Source organism: Stenella coeruleoalba (genome assembly GCF_951394435.1).
Source record: "Stenella coeruleoalba genome assembly, chromosome: 16".
NCBI classification, from domain to species: domain Eukaryota; kingdom Metazoa; phylum Chordata; class Mammalia; order Artiodactyla; family Delphinidae; genus Stenella; species Stenella coeruleoalba.
The window spans coordinates 63,895,904-63,911,280 of record NC_137162.1 but is presented as its reverse complement, the minus strand read 5'-3'; positions in this window follow the sequence as shown (position 1 = coordinate 63,911,280).

The window sequence follows — 15,377 nt, the reverse complement described above, 5'->3', positions numbered from 1 at the left end:
GCATTATTTCCAATAGCCAAGACATGGAAAGAGCTTGCGTCCATCAACAGATGAATGTATAAAGAAAAATGTAATATATCTTATATGTTATTCAGCCATAAAAAAAAGAAAGAAATCTTGTGGTTTCTGACAACATGGATGGACCTTTAGTCACTAGCTTTTTTTTTTTTTAATATTCTTTTGACCGCATCATGTGGCATGTGGGATCTTAGCTCCCCAGCCAGGGATGGAACCTGCACCCCTTGCAACCCTCCAAAAAGTGTGGAGTCTTAATCACTGGACCACCAGGGAAGACCTGGATTGACCTTTAGGGCATATGCTAAGTGAAGTTAGAAAGAGAAAGATAAATACTGTATGATATCATTTATATGTGGAATCTAAAAACAAGCAAACAACTCATAGAGAACAGATTGATGGTTGTGGGGGTTGGGGGAGGGGAGGTAGGCGAAATGGGTGAAGTTGGTCAAAAGGCACAAACTTCCAGTTAGAAGATATGTCCTGGGGTATAATGTAGAGCATGGTGACTAGACTATAGTTAACAATACTATATATATATATTTTTTTTTTAAATAAATTTATTTTTGGCTGTGTTGGGTCTTCATTGCTGCACGCAGGCTTTCTCTAGTTGCAGTGAGCAGGGCCTACTCTTCGTTGCGGTGCACGGGCTTTTCATTGTGGTGGCTTTTCTTCTTGCGGAGCAGGGGCTCTATGTGTGCGGGCTTCAGTAGTTGTGGCACACGGGCTCAGTAGTTGTGGAGCATGGGCTCTAGGTACATGGGCTTCAGTAGTTGTGGTGCGCAGGCTTAGTTGCTCCATGGCATGTGGGATCTTCCTGGACCAGGGCTCAAACCCGTGTCTCCTGCATTTGCAGGCGGATTCTCAACCACTGTGCCACCAGGGAAGCCCAACAATACTATATTATTTTTTGAAAGTTACTCAGAGAGTTAATCTTAAAAATTCTCATCACACACAAAAAATTATGTGTGATGAAAAATGTTAACTAAAGGTATTTTGGTTAACATATCATTTCACAATATATACATATATTGAATCCTTACGTTGTACACCTGAAACTAATACAATGTTATATGTCAAAATTTTTTAAATGGGGAAAGAAAAAGAAAACAAACAACTAAATATAAAGAACAAGATTGGTAAATTAGTCCACATTAAAATGAATACTTCCATTCATCAAAGAACACCATTAAAGAAGTGGATCCACCAAGTGATAAGCTAATAGGAAACTTTTTATAAAGTTATAATGGGTGGAACCAACGGACACACTAGTTACACAGTTTCACTGCTACCTTTTATTGATTTATTTATTTATTTGGAAGTATAGTTGATTTACAAAATTATATTAGTTTCAGGTGTGCCACATAGTGATTCAATATATTTATAGATTATTTTATACTGGATTTAAAGTTATTATAAATCATGGCTATAATTCCCTGTACTGTACAATATATTCTTCTTGTTTTTTTATTTTATATATAGTAGTTTGTACCTCTTAATCCCCTACCCCTATCTTGCCCCCCCCTTCCCCTCTCCCCACTGGTAACCACTAGTTTGTTCTCTATACCTATGAGTCTGTTTCTGTTTTGTTATATTCATTTGTTTGTTTTATTTTTATTTTTGATTACTTATTTATTTATTTTTATTTATTTTTTTTTTGGCCATGCTGCATGGCATGCAGGATCTTAATTCCCTGACCAGTGATTGAACCTGTGCCTGCTGCAGTGGAAGCGTGGCATCCTAACCACTGCACTGCCAGGGAATTCCCTGTTTTATTTTTTAGAAACCACATATAAGTGATAACATACAGTATTTGTCTTTCTCTGTCTGATTTATTTCACTAAACATAATACCCTCTAGGTCCATCCATGTTGTTGCGAATGGCAAAATTTCATTCTTTTTTATGACCAAGTTTTTTATATATATATATATATATATATATATATATAGGCTACTGTAAATAATGCTGCTATGAACGCTGGGGAGCATGTATCTTTTAAAAGTAGTGTTTTGTTTTTGGTTTTGTTTTTGTATATGTACCCAGGATTGGAATTGCTGGACCCTAAGGTAGTTCTGTTTTTAGTATTTTGAGGAACATCCATACTGTTTTCATACTGGCTGCACCAATTTACATTCTCACCACCAGGGCATGAGGGTACCCTTTTCTCTACGTCCTTGCCAACATTTGTTATTTGTAGACTTTTTTGATGATAGCCATTCTGACAGGTGTGAGGTGATATCTCAATGTGGTTTTTTTTTTTTTTTTTTTTTTGCGGTACGCGGGCCTCTCACTGTTGTGGCCTCTCCCGTTGCGGAGCACAGGCTCCGGACGCGCAGGCTCAGCGGCCATGGCTCACGGGCCCAGCCGCTCCGCGGCATGTGGGATACTCCCGGACCGGGGCACGAACCCGTGTCCCCTGCATCGGCAGGCGGAGTCTCAACCCCTGCGCCACCAGGGAAGCCCCCTCAATGTGGTTTTGATTTGCATTTCTCTGATGGTTAATGATGTTGAGCATCTTTTCTTGTGCCCATTGACAATCTATATGTCTTCTTTGGAAATATGTTTATTCAGGTCTTCTGTCCACTTTTTAATCTTTTTTTTATATTGAGTTGTATGAGCTGTTTATATATTTTGGATATTAACCTCTTATCTTTCATATCATTTGCAAATATTTTCTCCCATTCAATAAGTTGTTTTTTGTTTTGTCAGTGGTTTCCTTTGTTGTGCAAAAGCTTTTAAGTCTAATTAGGTCCCATTTGTTTATTTTGACACTAAAAGTGATTTTTTAAATGTTTTATAGTCTTTAAAAATTTTTTTATTTTATATTGGAGTATAGTTGATTAACAAATTCAGTTATGCATATACATGTATTTATTCTTTTTAAAATTCTTTTCCCATTTAGGTTGTTACAGAATATTGAGCAGAGTTGCTTGTGCTATACAGTAGGTCCTTGTTAGTTATCTATTTTAAATATAGCAGTATGGTCAATCCCAAACTCCCAATCTATACTCCCCCTACCCTGGTAACCAGAAGTTCGTTCTCTAAGTCTCTGAGTCTGTTTGTGTTTTGTATATAAGTTTTCTTTTTAAAGGGTGGGATTGCTGACAAGATTAGGGTGTGTCGTGCAGGGTCTCAGGTGGTCTCCTAATCTTTTTTTTTAAAATTTTTGGCTGCATTGGGTCTTCATTGCTGCACGCGGGCTTTCTCTAGTTGCGGCGAGCAGTGGCTATTCTTCCATGCAGTGCATGGACTTCTCACTGAGGTGGCTTCTCTTGTTGTGGAGCATGGGATTTAGGGGCATGGGCTTCAGTAGTTGTGGCACACGGGCTCAGTAGTTGTGGCACACGGGCTCTAGAGCGCAGGCTCAGTAGTTGTGGCACATGGGTTAGTTGCTCCATGGCATGTGGGGTCTTCCTGGACCAGGGCTCGAACCCATGTCCCCTGCATTGGCAGGCAGATTCTAAACCACTGTGCCACCAGGGAAGTCCCTATAAGTTTGTTTGTACCATTTTATTATATTCCACATATAAACGATATGATAATGATATTTGTCTTTCTCTGTCTGACTTATTTCACTTAGTATGATAATCTCTGGTCCATCCATGTTGCTGCAAATGGCATTATTTCAATCTTTTTTCTTTTTTTTAAATCCTTTTACTTTTTTAAAATTTATTTTATTTTTGGCTGCACGCGGGCTTTTCTCTAGTTGAGGCGAGTGGGGGCTACTCTTCATTGCGGTGCACAGGCTTCTCATTGCAGTGGCTTCTCTTGTTGTGGAGCACAGGCTCTAGGTGTGTGGGCTCACTAATTGTGGCGCACGGGCTTAATTGCTCTGTGACATGTGGGATCTTCCCAGACCAAGGTTCGAACCTGTGTCCCCTGCATTGGCAGGTGGATTCTTAACCACTGTGCCACCAGGGAAGCCCCTATTTCAATCTTTTTAATGGCTGAGTGATGTTGCATTGTATATATGTACCACTTCTTCTTTATCCATTCCTCTGTCGATGGACATTTAAATTGCATCCATGTCTTGGCTATTGTAAATAGCACTGTAATGAACATTGGGATGTATGTATCTTTTCAAACGATGATTTTCTCTGGATATATGCCCAGGAGTGGGATCACTGGATCATATGGTAGCTCTATTCTTAGTTTTTTAAGGAACCTCCATATTGTCCTCCATTGTGGCTGTACCAATTTACATTCCCACCAACAGTGTAGGAGGCTTCCCTTTTCTCCACACACTCTCCAGCATTTGCTCTTTGTAGACTTTTTGATGGTGGCCATTCTGACTAGTGTGAGGTGATATCTCGTAGTTTTGATTTGCATTTCTCTACTAATTAGCGATATTGAGCATCTTTTCATGTGCCTCTTGGCCATCTGTATGTCTTCTTTCAAGAAATGTCTATTTAGGTCTTCTGATCATTTTTTTTTAAACATCTTTATTGGAGTATAATTGCTTTACAATGGTGTGTTAGTTTCTGCTTTATAACAATGTGAATCAGTTATACATATACATATGTCCCCATAGCTCTTCCCTCTTGCATCTCCCTCCCTCCCACTCTCGCTATCACATTCTGATCATTTTTTGATTGGGTTCTTTTTTTGATATTGAGCCACATGAGCTGTTTGTAAATTTTGGAGATTTTTTTCATTTCAGTTATTTTATTGTAATTCTCTGTTTGTTCTTTAGTTCTTCTAGTTCTTTGTTAAACATTTCTTTTATCTTCTTGATCTGTGCCTCCATTCTTTTTCCAAGAACTTAGATCATCTTTACTATCATTTCTCTGAATTCTTTTTCTGGTAGATTGCCTATCTCTGCTTCACTTAGTTGTTCATCTGGGGTTTTATCTTGTTCCTTCATCTGGGACATATTCCTCTGCCGTCTCATTTTGTCTAACTTTCTGTGATTGCGGTTTCTATTCCACAGGCTGCAGGGTTGTAGTTCTTCTTGCTTTTGCTGTCTGCCTCCTGGATGAGGCTGTCTAAGAGGCTTGAGCAGGTTTCCTGGTGGGAGGCACTGCTTCCTGCCCACTGGTGGGTGTTGCTGGGTCTTGTCCCTCTGGTGGGAGGGGCCATGTCAAGGGGTGTGTTTAGTGGACAGTTGTGTTCTCAGGAAGACTCTAAGCAGCCCGCCTGCTGAGGGTGGGGCTGTGTTCCTGCCCTATCACCTGATGCATCCCAGCACTGGAGCCCATAGGCTGTTAGGTGGGGCCAGGTCCTGGCAAGAAAAGGGTGGCCTCCAGGAGAGCTCAGGCCAATGAGTACTCCCCAGAACTACAGCTGCCAGTGTCCTTTTTTTTTTAATTTAATTTTTTTTGTCCTTTTTTTTTAAATTTTATTTTATTTATTTTTTTATACAGCAGGTTCTTATTAGTTATTTATTTTATACATATTAGTGTATACATGTCAATCCCAATCGCCCAATTCACACACACCCCCACCAACCCTCCCACCACCACTTTCCCCGCTTGGTGTCCATACGTTTGTTCTCTACATCTGTGTCTCTATTTCTGCCTTGCAAACCGGTTCATCTGTACCATTTTTCTAGATTCCACATATATATGTTAATATACGATATTTGTTCTTGTCTTTCTGACTTACTTCACTCTGTATGACAGTCCCTAGGTCCATCCACATCTCTGCAAATGACCCAACTTCTTTCCTTTTTATGGCTGAGTAATATTCCATTGTATATATGTACCACATCTTTATCCATTCGTCTGTCAATGAGCATTTAGGTTGCTTCCATGACCTGGCTATTGTAAAGAGTGCTGCAGTGAACATTGCGGTGCATGTGTCTTTTTGAATTATGGTTTTCTCTGGGTATATGCCCAGTAGTGAGATTGCTGGGTCATATGGTAATTCTATTTTTAGTTTTTTAAGGAACCTCCATACCATTCTCCATAGTGGCTATATCAATTTACATTCCCACCAATGGTGCAAGAGGGTTCCCTTTTCTCCACACCCTCTCCAGCATTTGTCGTTTGTAGATTTTCTGATGAAGCCCATTCTAACTGGCATGAGGTGATACCTCTTTGTAGTTTTGTTTGCATTTCTCTAATGATTAGTGATGTTGAGTAGCTTTTCATGTGCCTCTTGGCCATCTGTATGTCTTCTTTGGAGAAATGTCTATTTAGGTCTTCTACCCATTTTTGGATTGGGTTTTTTGTTTTTTTAATATTGAGCTGCATGAGCTGTTTATATATTTTGGAGATTAGTCCTTTGTCCATTGATTTGTTTGCAAATATTTTCTCCCATTCTGAGGGTTGTCTTTTCATCTTGTTTATAGTTTCCTATGCTGTGCAAAAGCTTTTAAGTTTCATTAGGTCCCATTTGTTTATTTTCATTTTTATTTCCATTTCTCTAGGAAGTGAGTCAAAAAAGATCTTGCTGTGATTTAAGTCAAAGAGTGTTCTTCCTATGTTTTCCTCTAAGAGTTTTATAGTGTCCAGGCTTACATTTAGGTCTTTAATCCATTTTGAGTTTATTTTTGTGTATGGTGTTGGGGAATGTTCTAATTTAATTCTTTTTTTTTTTTGCGGTACGCGGGCCTCTCCTGTTGTGGAGCACAGGTTCCGGATGTGCAGACTCAGCGGCATGGCTCACAGGCCTAGCCGCTCCGCGGCATGTGGGATCTTCCCGGACCGGGGCACAAACCCACATCCCCTGCATCGGCAGGCGGACTCTCAACAACTGCGCCACCAGGGAAACCCTAATTCTTTTACATGTGGCTGTCCAGTTTTCCCAGCACCACTTATTGAAGAGGCTGTCTTTTCTCCATTGTATATTCTTGCCTCCTTTATCAAAGATAAGTTGATCATATGTGTGTGGGTTTATCTCTGGGCTTTCTATCCTCTTCCATTGATCTATATTTCTGTTTTTGTGCCAGTACCATATTGTCTTGATTACTGTAGCTTTGTAGTATAGTCTGAAGTCAGGGAGTCTGATTCCTTCAGCTCTGCTTCTTTCCCTCAAGATTGCTTTGGCTATTCCGGGTCTTTTGTGTCTCCATACAGATTTTAAGATTTGTTTTTGTTCTAGTTCTGTGAAAAATGCCATTGGTAATTTGATGGGATTGCATTGAATCTATAGATTGCTTTGGGTAGTATAGTCATTTTCACAATATTGATTCTTCCAATCCAAGAACATGGTATATCTCTCCATCTGTTTGTGTCATCTTTGATTTCTTTCATCAGTGTCTTATAGTTTTCTGAGTACAGGTCTTTTATCTCCTTAGGTAGGTTTGTTCCTAGGTATTTTATTCTTTTTGTTGCAGTGGTGAATGGGATTGTTTCCTTAATTTCTCTTTCTGACCTTTTGTTGTTAGTGTATAGGAATGCAAGAGATTTCTGTGCATTAGTTTTGTATCCTGCAACTTTACCAAATTCATTGATTAGCTCTAGAAGTTTTCTGGTGGCATCTTTAGGATTATCTATGTATAGTGTCATGTCATCTGCAAATGGTGCCAGTTTTACTTCTTCTTTTCCAATTTGTATTCCTTTTATTTCTTTTTCTTCTCTGATTCCCCTGGCTAGGACTTCCAAAACTATGTTAAATAATTATGGCGGGAGCGGACATCCTTGTCTTGTTCCTGATCTTAGAGGAAACGCTTTCAGTTTTTCACCATTGAGAATGATGTTTACTGTAGGTTTGTTGTATATGGCCTTTATTATGTTGAGGTAGGTTCCCTCTATGCCCACTTTCTGGAGAGTTTTTATCATAAATGGGTGTTGAATTTTGTCAAAAGCTTTTTCTGCATCTATTGAGATGACCATATGGTTCTTATTCTTCAATTTGTTAATATGGTGTATTACATTGATTGATTTGTTGCCAGTGTCTTTGTCCCCACAGTGAGCTACAGCTGCCCCCAGCCTCCACAGGAGACCCTCCAATACTAACAGGTAAGTCTGGCCCAGTCTCTTATGAGGTCATTGCTTTTTTCCCTGGGTTCTGGTGCACACGAAACCTTGTGTGCGCCCTTCAAGAGTGGAGTTTCTGTTTCCCCCAGTCCTGTGGAATTCCTGCGATCAAACCTCTTTGGTCTTCAAAGTCAAATTCTCCGGTGGCTCCTCCTCCCTTTGCGAGACCCTCAGGCTGGGGAGCCTGACGTGGGGCTCAGAACTTTCACTCCTATGGGAGAACTTCTGTGGTATAATTATTTTCCAGTTTATGGGTCACCCACCCAGCAGGTATGGGATTTGATTTGTGATTGCACCCCTCCTACCATCTTGTTGTGGCTTCTTCTTTGTCTTTAGATATAGGGTATCTTTTTTGGTAGGTTCCCGTGTTTTTTTTGTCAATGGTTCAGTGGTTAGTTGTGATTTTGGTATTTTTGTGAGAGAATGTGAGCTCACCTACTTATACTCTGTCATCTTGTTTCTGTCTCCCTTAATGCCTTTATTTATTTATTTATTTTTTGCCGTACACAGGCCTCTCACTGCTGTGGCCTCTCCTGTTGCGGAGCACAGGCTCTGGACATGCAGGCTCAGCTGCCATGGGTCACAGGCCCAGCCGCTCTGCGGCATGTGGGATCCTCCCAGACAGGGGCATGAACCCGCCCTGCATTGGCAGGCGGACTCTCAACCACTGCGCCACCAGGGAAGCCCTCCCTTAATGCCTTTTAAAGTTTACCTGTAGGGACTTCCCTGGTGGTTCAGTGGTTAAGTATCCGCCTGCCAATGCAGGGGACACAGGTTCGATCCCTGGTGTGGGAAGCTCCCACGGGCCACAGAGCAGCTAAGCCCGTGCACCACAACTACTGAGCCTGTGCCCTAGAGCCCATGTGCTGTAACTACTGAAGCCCACATGCCTAGAGCCTGTGCTCCACAAGAGAAGCCACCACAGTGAGAAGCCCGCACACCACAACGAAGAGTAGCCCCCACTTGCGGCAACTAGAGAGGGCCCACACACAGCAATGAAGACCCAATGCAGCCAAAAAAATAAAATTAAATTAAATAAAAATAAAATAAAATAAAGTTTACCTGTAATAGATTTTCAGTTGGTAGATGATGATTCAGTTTCCCACATGTTGTTTTGACATGATTCTGTGGTTTAGAATGTTTCAGATACATATATCTAGGGTTCCAAAGAGAGATTTGGACCATTGAGAGATTTTTTTGTCAAATCATTAGCACATTCCAGATGGTAATTGGAGCTACTGAAATGGATTCTAAAGTGATTATTGATAGCTATGTATTTATTGCCATTTTGTTTCTTGTTTTCTGGTCGTTTTTATAGCTCTTCTCTGTTCTTTTCTTGTTCTCTTGGTTTTGTTTCCTGTGGTTTGATGATTTTCTTTTTCTTTTTTTTTTTTTTTTTTTTTGCGGTACGCGGGCCTCTCACTGTTGTGGTCTCTCCCGTTGCGGAGCACAGGCTCCGGACGCGCAGGCTCAGCGGCCATGGCTCACGGGCCCAGCCGCTCCGAGGCACATGGGATCTTCCCGGACCGGGGCACGAACCCGCGTCCCCTGCATTGGCAGGCGGACTCTCAACCACTGCGCCACCAGGGAAGCCCTTTCTTTTTTTTTAAATTAATTTATTTTTAATTTTGGCTGCATTGGGTCTTCATTGCTGTGGCGAGCGGGGGCTACTCTTCATTGCAGTGCACAGGCTTCTCATTGCAGTGGCTTCTCTTGTTGCAGAGCACAGGCTCTAGGCAGGCGGGCTTCAGTAATTGTGGCACGTGGGCTTCAGTAATTGTGTCTCGCGGGCTTTAGAGCGCAGGCTCAGTAGTTGTGGCGCACGGGCTTAGTTGCTCCACAGCATGTGGGATCTTCCCCGACCAGGGCTCAAACCCATGTCCCCTGCATTGGCAGGCGGATTGTTAACCACTGCGCCACCAGGGAAGCCCTGATGATTTTCTATAGTAGTATGCTTGTGATCCTTTCACTCTAGTTTTTGTGTATCTATTGTAGGTTTTGTTTTGTTTTGTTTTTTGGCCACACCATGTGGCTTGTGGGATCTTAGTTCCCTGACCAGGGATTGAGCCCAGGCCCTTGGCATCGAAAGCGCAGAGTCCTAACCATGGACCACCAGGGAAGTCCCCCTATTGCAGATTTTTCATTTGTTGTTACCATGAGGTTCATATATGTTGACCTGTAACCATATCTATTACTTGTTTTAAACTGGTAGTCACTTAAGTTCAAACACATTCTTAAAAAATCTATATTTTTTACTCCCCTGCCCCATGTTTTGTGTTTTTGATGTCATATTTTACATCTTCATGTTTATCCCTTAACTGTTTGTTGTAGTTACAGTTGATTTTACAATTTTTTTTTGTTTTAATCTTGGTATTAGCTTATTTAAGTGGTTGATCCTCAGCCTGTATTATATATTTGCCTTTACTATTGGGATTTTTCCTTTCCAATAGATTCTTACTCCTTGTTGAAGACTTTTCTTTTCCACTTAGAGAAGACTCTTTAACATTTCTTTTAGGGTCGGTTTAGTATTCGTGAACTCTTTTTTTTTTTTGCGGTACGTGGGCCTCTCACTGTTGTGGCCTCTCCTGTTGTGGAGCACAGGCTCCGAACGCGCAGGCTCAGTGGCCATGGCTCACGGGCCCAGCCGCTCCACAGCATGTGGGATCTTCCCGGACCGGGGCACGAATCCGTGCCCCCTGCATCGGCAGGTGGACTCTCAACCACTGCGCCACCAGGGAAGCCCTCGTGAACTCTTTTAATTTTTGCTTGTCAGGTAAGTTGTTTATCTCTCCTTCAATTGTAAATGATAATCTTGCTGGATAAGGTTGTAGGTTTTTCCCTTTCAGCACTTTAAATAAAATCATGCCACTCTCGTCTGGCCTGCAAAGTTTCTGCAGAGGAATCAGCTGATAGCCTAATGGGGGTTCCCTTGTACATGACTCTTTGTTCTTCTCTTGCTGCCTTTAGAATTCTCTCTTTCTCCTTCTTTTTTGCCATTTTTAGTTATTATATGTTTTGGTGTGGGTCTGTTTGGGTTTATCTTGTTTGGGATCTCTTCTGCCTCCTGTACCTAGATATCTGTTTCCTTCTTTAATTTTGGGAAGTTTTCAGCCATAATTTCATCAAACACATTTTCAACCCCTTTCTCTCTTCTGCTTCTGGGAACCCTATAATGAGAATGTTGATATGTTTGATGTTGTTCTACAGGTCCCTTTAACCAGTCTCATTTTTAAAATTTGTTTTTCTTTTTGCTGTTCTGATTGGGTGATTTCCATCATAAGTTGCCTTGCATTTATGCATTTATGCATTCTTCTTTATCACCTACTCAGCTGTAAATTCCTTCTCTTGTGTTTTTCATTTCAGTTATTGTATTCTTCAGTTCTTTTTTAAAATATTTGTTTGTTTATTTATTTATTTATTTACTTATTTTTGGCTGCATTGGGGCTTAGTTGTGTATAAGGATCTTTCATTGTGGCACATGGGTTTCTCTCTCATTGTGGCGCACAGGCTCCAGAGTGCATGGGCTCAGTAGTTGCGGCACACGGGCTCTCTAGTTGTGGTGTGCAGGCTCAGTAGTTGCAGCGTGTGGGCTTAGTTGCCTCATGGCACATGGGATCTTAGTTCCCCAACCAGGGATTGAACCTGCATCCCCTTGGAAGGCAGATTCTTAACCACTGGGCCACCAGGTAAGTCCCCCTGTATTCTTCAGTTCTGATTTTTTTTTTCTAGTTCCTTGTTAAAATTCTCACTGTGTTCATCTACTCTTTTCCCATTGTGTTAGCATTCTTATTACTAATGCTTTGAATGCTTTATCTGGTAAATTATTTACCTCTGTTTCATTAGTTGTTTGTTCAGGGTTTTTCTCTTGTTCTTTCATTTGAAACAAATTCTCCTGTCTTCTCATTTTGCTTGACTTTCTCTGTCCCTATGAAATTAGGTGAAACATTTACTTATCCAGGTCTTAAAGGAGTGTCCTTGTGTGAGAGCATCCCTATACAGTTTGCATGTGCCCAGTGGCCTTGGTGGGAGAGCTGTATCTGACATCAGTGTGAGTCACATCTTCCTCCACGGTGTCCTGGCAGCTATCATCTTGGTGGGAGGTGGGTTTAGAGATGGAGGGGCTAGAGCCAGGGCAAGGTGTGAGCTGGGGCTCCTCCTCTGCTCAGTGGCCAGCACCAGCCTACTGGGGGTGGGGGCAGGTCTCAAGTTGTTGGAGCAAAAGCCCTGAGGGTTGGGTCCATGTTTGTTTTTTCCCCTCTAAATGTGTGCTCTCCACCCTCCCAGCATTGGTACCCTCACCCCAGAGGGGAGCAGTGCTGGAGCAAGAGGGACTGAGCAGGTGCTTGGTTTGGGTTGTGGCATGAGCTAGAGTGGTCCTGGCACCAGTCAGAGTTCCAGACCACTCCCTAACTGCTGCCACCCCAAGTGCCAGCAATGTCTGTCCTCACCTGGCTCAGTTGCTGTTTGGGCCTGAATCAGCTCTGTCCCCTACCACTGCATACTCTCCTTGCCTGTGACAGTCCTTGTCCTAAAGTGGAGCTGCATCATGGAACCAGTGGGGCTGGAGCTGGTGCTTGACTCAGCCTGGGTCATGCACTGTCGGTCGCAGGAAACAGGCCAGTGTCCCAGGCAGTTCCATTCTGTTTCCTCTGCCTTGTTTCAAGAGTAAACAAGTGTGTGCACACTGTTCACAAGCAGAGTCTAGGTTTCTTACAGTCCTGCTATAGTCCCACTGGTTTTCTAACCAGCTAAGGGGACTCATCCTTCCAGTGTCGTACCCCAGGGTGGGGTGCCCAGTATTTGGTTTGAACTGCTCACTCTCTGGGGAGGATCTCTGAGTATACATAATCCCCCTCCTCTTCTATGTCCCTTCCCAGGCATGCAGGCCCCAACCTGATTGCTTCTTTTTCCCTCCTCTCCAATTCCATGTGGATCTTCCTTACAGCCTTGGTTTTACAGGAATCTTTCTGTCTGTCTCCAGTTTGATTTTAGTGAGAATTGCTCCACATGCAGATTTTTAAAAAATATTTATTTATTTACTTATTTTGGCTGTGCCAGGTCTTAGTTGCTGCATGTGGGATCTTTGTTGTGGCATGCAGGATCTTTAGTTGCGGCATGAGGACTTCTTAGTTGTGGCATGCGGACTCAGTTGTGGCATGCATGCAGGATCCAGTTCCCCCCAGGGAACCAGGGATTGAACCAGGGATCAAACCCGGGCCCCCTGCATTCGGAGCATGGAGTCTCACGCACTGGACCATCAGGGAAGTCCCTAGATGTATTTTTGATGTATTTGCAGAGGGAGGTGAACTCCAAGTCCTCCTACTCTGCCATGTTTATCTCCTCCTGGACTATATTTCAATGCTGATCATTGTCTGTTTGCCCTCAGTTCCATTCTGTCACCCTGAATGATACAATTTCCCAGGCTTCCTTGTGTATAGCCACATGACTGTAGGCCAGAGTTTCTCAACTGTGCACTTGACATTTTGGCTGGGTAATTCTTTGTGGTGAGGGGTTGTCCTCTTCACTGTAGAATGTTTAACAGTATCACTGGCCTCTATCTGCTGAATGTCAGTAGTACATCCTCCCTCTGAGCTGTGACAACCAAAAATGTCTCCAGATTGCCAAATATCCCCTGGAGGAAAGGGGGTCAAAATCACTCCAGTTGAGAACCATTGGTCTCGATCTTTATACTGCTGGTGGAAGGCAGGCTACATTACCAAACTGTCTGTTTGATTTGGTTTGGAAGTCCCACACAGCTTCCCTAATGGTGTTTGATAAGGTACAGAATACTAAATTCTGTAGGGATGTATAACACTTATAACCTAATAAAAAAGACAAAAGAACACGTGAAGCTGTGAAAGAATAACATCTGCTAAACTTGTGGTTATACGTAGGAAATTTAAAAAGAAGCAATGTAAGACAGGAAAGTCAGCCAATGGCTCAGGCCTCACAGGGTGGGAAGGGCTTTTTGAGGCCACCAGAACCCAGAGCCTAGCCCTCAGGTTGTAGTTTCAAAAAATGATTACTCTTTTGCTTTTAAATTATATTTTTTAAAAGTGTTCATTTTAATACATATTATGGCAAGAAACATTTTTTGAGGTGTCTTCAACCCTGCCAATAATTCCCACCCACTTCATCATGGATGTTAAAACGTTAGCATTTTGATATGTAACTTTCCATACTTCTTCCAAGCCTCTACAGCCATATTTGTATATAGGTTTCTATATAGGTATATAGGGGTTTTAAAATAATAAAAAGGTATATTTATTAAATAATAAAAAAGGATCATAATATACACATTTTTGTGCAACTTACTTTTGTCACTCCCAGTGTATCATATAAACAGTCCTCAAGAACAACAGTTATAGATCTTTTTAATGGTTGCATAATATGCCATAGTATGTATACATCATAATTTGATCAACAGATTTTCTGTTGAAGACATTGGGATTGTTTCTGGACTTTTTTCCCAACAACATTAATGCCATAATAAACATTCTTGTGTTCATAGCCTTACATATTCACACTTTTATTTCTTTAAGCTAAGTGAGATTTTGAATTGAAATGTATAGGTATATGTATGGTATTTATAATTTTAATAAATATTTCCAGATTACTTTCCAACACTATGAGAATAATGTATTATAGTATCAGTTCCCCCATATCCTGGTAAGCAATAGATGGTAAAAATAAAATTTGTTTTGTTTTTGTGTGAGGAGTGAAAAATGGAACCTCATTGTTTTACTTGCATATTACTGTCTACAAATAGATTTGAACATATTTACAATTTTTATATAGTAAAATATATCTATTTTAAATGTTTCCTGTCTCAGTTAAAAAGGTTTTTCTTGATGCAAAGTTATATAATATTCTAAAATGTCTTATAATATTTTTATTGTATTTTTTCCTTTAGATCTTCGGTCCACCTGGAATTTATTTTTGTATCTAGTGTAAGGTAGGAATCTGTATTTGTATTTTTTCACAGTAATAATCATTCTGCCAATATCATTTTAGTACAAAAAGAGTTGATACTAACTCCCCTACTAATTGTAGTCATGTGAGACATATCAATGGTATAAGGCCAATTTATTTGTTTATTTAAATAGAATTGTGAAGTCAGCCAGAATATTAACGTTGGCTCTTTGAACATTTTCTCCCAAGTGGAAAATTCCATATGGGAAACCAAATTACTGTTGAAGTCTGCTTAGAAAGCTGAGGACTAGGGGAGTTCCCTGGTGGCCTAGTGGTTAGGATTCTGCGCTTTCACTGCCATGGCCTGGGTTCAATCCCTGGTTGGGGAAGTGAGATCCCACAAGCTGTGTGGCTTGGCCAAAAAATTAAAATAAAAAACAAAACAAAACAAAAAAAGAGAAAGCTGAGGACTAGAAAACAAGTTAAAAATCTTAGTGACTAGTGTCTGACGTCTATGACAGTCTTTG